Source organism: Morone saxatilis, unplaced genomic scaffold (assembly GCF_004916995.1).
Source record: "Morone saxatilis isolate NCDOM2014 unplaced genomic scaffold, NCSU_SB_2.0 Contig6, whole genome shotgun sequence".
NCBI lineage: Eukaryota > Metazoa > Chordata > Actinopteri > Moronidae > Morone > Morone saxatilis.
Genome location: NW_023340206.1, coordinates 11,498,816 through 11,503,229, shown reverse-complemented (window position 1 = coordinate 11,503,229; position 4,414 = coordinate 11,498,816). Strand labels below are relative to the sequence as shown.

General features: G+C 36.5%; 1 long non-coding RNA gene across 1 annotated transcript in view; it reads left to right on the top strand.

Annotated features, from left to right (window-relative positions):
• LOC118339995 overlaps positions 1-4,414 on the top strand; it is a 42,005-nt gene that overhangs the window by 30,431 nt on the left and 7,160 nt on the right. Inside the window, exon 2 of the long non-coding RNA XR_004797347.1 lies at positions 673-738. This is a non-coding gene — a long non-coding RNA (uncharacterized LOC118339995). The remainder of the gene's footprint in view (positions 1-672; positions 739-4,414) is intronic.

The window sequence follows — 4,414 nt, the reverse complement described above, 5'->3', positions numbered from 1 at the left end:
ACACACACAAACACACACACATCCCTCCTGAGGAATGGCTGGCGAGCAGAGAAGAAATGCGCCCTGACAATCTCCTCTTCCCTCCGGCGGCTGGATGCCAGAAACAAGCGCTGTTTCTTCTGAGAGATCTTTTACCGAAGATGCCAGGGATTAAGAAAGAAAAGACTGCAGGACACTGCTGTGTCACCTAGCATTAAACAGTCCTAAACTCTCCGGTTATGAGATACTCTGCTCAAAATAGGTCAGTCTGGGCAAAATGTGAGAGAAAAAAGGAAAAAGAGAGGTTTTTGATTTCTTATCCCTTTATTTTTTTTTATCCTTTTAGTTTGTTTTTACTTTTATTTTTTTTTGAGCACAGGATGGCCTGCTCAACAAGTCTATTAAAACAGTTCCTTTCAAACAAAGAAATTCAATGAGTTTAAGTTTTGTGTGAAAGACAAAATATGTCTGGTATACGGGAGGATTTGTTTTAAATATATATATTTAAGAATTATTAAAGAATTCTGCACTGGGATCTGAGTGTTTTTATATGCATCAAGGAAGAAAACGGATGCAAAAAAGTTAGAATCATAAACTGCACAATTGAAACAGAAAATTGTGAATACGTATTATTTAACAGCTAGAATGTGAGTATGTGTAAGTGTCTGATGTTAAGTTTTGTTCTCTTCACAGGTGTTAAAAGAAGATATTCTGGCACATTGACATAAAGAACAGCACGCAAACAAGACTCCAGTCAAGGTGGGTTATAAAAGAATTAATTTAAGTTATTAACTGCAGTGTGCTTTATATCTAAAAACATCTTGACTGGTTAGAATTTATGTTTTAGGTATTTAGATTAGTATTTGTTTTTCCACATATTGATTTTTCTCGGTCCTCAGAGAATATTCTGATAGAGTAAAACATGCTGAAGTCTCATGAGAAACTGCTCATTTTTAAAATCGGCTCATCACAGAAATGTGTGATTCTTGTTGAGTTTGGTTAAAATGTAAGCTATCCGGTTAAAGCTGGGTAATTTAAGCCAAACAAAGGAACAGTCTTTTCTCATTCCTTATGTATCAAGGCTATTGCATTGGCAGCTTTGCTCATGATTTTAATAAATTAATAAAAACGAAGAAAGTTTGAGTGCACGCTCTGTTTGCTCTGTTTGTAAAGCGATTGGTAATTTCTGCAGTGTTGTGGTACTTTTCTGCGACTTACTGTTGAAGCCATTTTAAAAGTAAAACTTTACACAATTTTCTTGCTAATTGTTTAAAAAAATTCAAGTTTAAATGTGTTTTTGGACATTTAATGAAAAAATCTGTTCAGTTCAGGAACTATAGCATGATACAAAGCTCTCTAAGGCTGCAATTAATGACTATTTTTATTATCGATTCATTTGCAGATTATTTTTTTCCTCAATTCATCAATTAATAATTCAAATTGTTCGTAAAAGAGTGAAAACAGTCCATCACCGTTTCCTGCAGCCCAAAGTAATATCATAACATATCTTGCTTTTTCTAACTATCACTCCAAAGTGAGACGGTTTATTAAAATGTTAATGTCAAATTTGAGCCTGGAACTATCAAATGTTTGACATGACTTTTGCATGAAAAAATTACCTAATTCATTATTGGCCAATCTATGTTACAGACCTGTTCAGTTTTCTAACCTCACCCGTTTCGACTTATTATATTGAATATTTCCGGTATTCAGGGATTGGTTCAGACTCTGGATTAATGGAGGGTTGAGGTCCACGTAGTGTTTTAATTTGAATCTGCCTGCTCCTGCTTTTAAGAGTATCATTATGAGTTTTGATTCTGACATTTTTGGATTTGGGGCACTTTTGGCTCTGAGATAGCTGATATAGAGACAGACAGAGCACATGGGGCTAAGCGTGAAACAAAGGCCTCCAGCAGGAATCAAACCGTTGCAGTATGTTTTCGACGTAGGCCGCTAGATGCCCTAAAAAAACTTGGTCGCCACCGCCATTGTTGCTCTTTGAAGAAGCGTCTAGTCTTTCATTCTGAAAGAAAAGCGGCCAAAAGTTTCCTGTCGTCTTTGTCATCTTTGCGAAGCCGCTCGGCCCGCTCTGAATAATTCAGCGACTGCTTGCTCGAATGCAAACAAACGGAATAAAACATAGATAGTTATGAAGCATAAATATGAACAAACAGCATCTAAAAGCATTAAGGAAACACAGAGCGTCGGGGGTTTGGAGCGACAGATGAGGACAGTGTGTTTGACTGGCTGGACGGAGCCGATACCCCCCCACACATCTCATTCACCCCCCTAATGATGTGTGGCCTGTCAGAGAGACACAGCCAAATTACATTCAGGGCTACAAAGTCTTCGTCCGAGGTTTTGTCTTTCTGTGCAACACCCTGCAAAACAATAACTGGGATTCAGCAGCTGCAAATTGCACTAAAATTTCCCATTCTCTCTCTGTGAATTATTAATGAGAGCCCAACCAAAAAAGACAAAAAAAAGAAGGGTGGGGGGGGGGTTGAGAAATATCTACAACATGCCCGAGCAGTGGAGAATGCTATAAAGCTGTAATTATGCCAGAGAATGAGAAATGGAACAAAGTTGTTGGAGCCAGAAAAGGCGAGGCAGAAACTGAAACTAAGAGCTGGAAATTTAGAGCTCAGGGTGAAAAGAAAAGTAGTTTTATTACATATGCAAAACGCCAAAGCTGCAGGATCGACACACAATTAAACGGGGATGAACAACAGCATTTGCATCCGTCTCTGTCAGGTTTGTTCTGTGGGAAAGTGAAGAAATATGTAAAGGGAAGAGAGGAGGTCAAAATGCTGGAATACACAGGATCTGTTTAAGGAAGAAAAAAAACCGTTAACTCCAAATTGTGTTGACTTTTTAGGAAATAGGAAAAACCGCCTAGTTTTCCTAGCAGGAGTTTGAACCCATTTCATAAACTAAAGCATTGTACAACAAAAGTAAAACAGAGGAATTATTCCTTAATAGGATTTTTCTTTAGAGCAGCAACTCGCTAGCTGTTGCTCAAACTTTCAAACATACGTGATTCTGAGTAAAGGTTTTCAGTGACAGTATAGTATATGAGGCGTCTTTACCTCACACAAGATGCTTACTTAGGATCTAAGTCAATAAATAAAATACAAAAAAATTTCAAAGTAACCAAAAAAATACAAAAAGTATCTCAGACGTATCTACTGAAGCTGCAGATGTCTCAACAATCCTTTGAACTCCGCTTTATTAGAGGAAAACAGCTACAGGCTGTCAAGTGAAGTCAATAAATTCAAATTTGTAAGAAATAATGTAAATAATTGACGTAATTCATAACAAGGGAAAGTTTTGTACAAAGGTGCTCAATACACATGGCAAAGTAAATATATACATAGTGTATGCCTATTGTCTTAACATAAATATTAAATAAAATAAAACTGAATTTGAATAAATTTGATAAACATGATTTTGTGTGTTTTAAAAACCATATTAACGGAAATTAAAGACAAAGTTTCACATTTTGAGAAATTGCGTCAAGCGACGTCTCCTAATTGAGTCAGTTTCCTCACAGCGTGCTGTGAGTCTGCGCAGTTGTTTGCCAGTTTGTGTTTCACCATTTTTCATCAAGGCAAATTATTTAATTTTTGTAGGTTGCACGAATTCGGCCACAGCAAAAGCTTATTTATTGTCATTCTTGCCGGGTTGGCACCTGCCCACTTGACATTGTCAAAGCTAGCATTATGATGCATATATTTTATCGTTAAAGTTGACCGACCTTGGCCACACTCACTCAAAAAATTACATTTTACTTTATTTATTGGGGACACGAACCTAACCTCTTTTTAATGAAAAAGAATTTTTAAAAAAATTGTGATGACATTTCCCACATTTACAAAAAGGGAAACACTGACTTTTGGTCATTTTTTGCCTTTTTACTATTCAGATGTTGAAATCCAAATGCAAATGCAAACGTTAATCTTTCAGCATTAAACCTGCACATTTATTATCCAACTTTAAAACATCAACTTCTCCCTGAGACAGAACTAGAGTGTGCTTCCATTAGAGAACCTTTAGCATATTTGTGATCAATCACAGCTACACACAACCAGTCTGGAAAACCAGGAAGATGTTGTCCAAAGGTTGAATAATGTTTTTTGAGTAGCACTGATGTTTTTTATCTGCTTCCAGGAAAGTGTTTGAGACAGTCAAACACTTATTATTTTTATTTTTTATTTGCACGTTTTTGCTTTTAAAAATAGATTAATTAATTTCATGATTCGTTCATCAAATACCTCTTTAAGTGCAACATTAAACATCTGAACTTTCCATACAGTGTGTTTGTTTGTTTTTGAACAGAAACTGCACACACAAACACGCACATCCTCATGTTCTGTTGTCTTTTGGCGCATGTTTGAGAAAGTGCCAGCCAGAGTATCTCTCTCTCTCTCTCTCT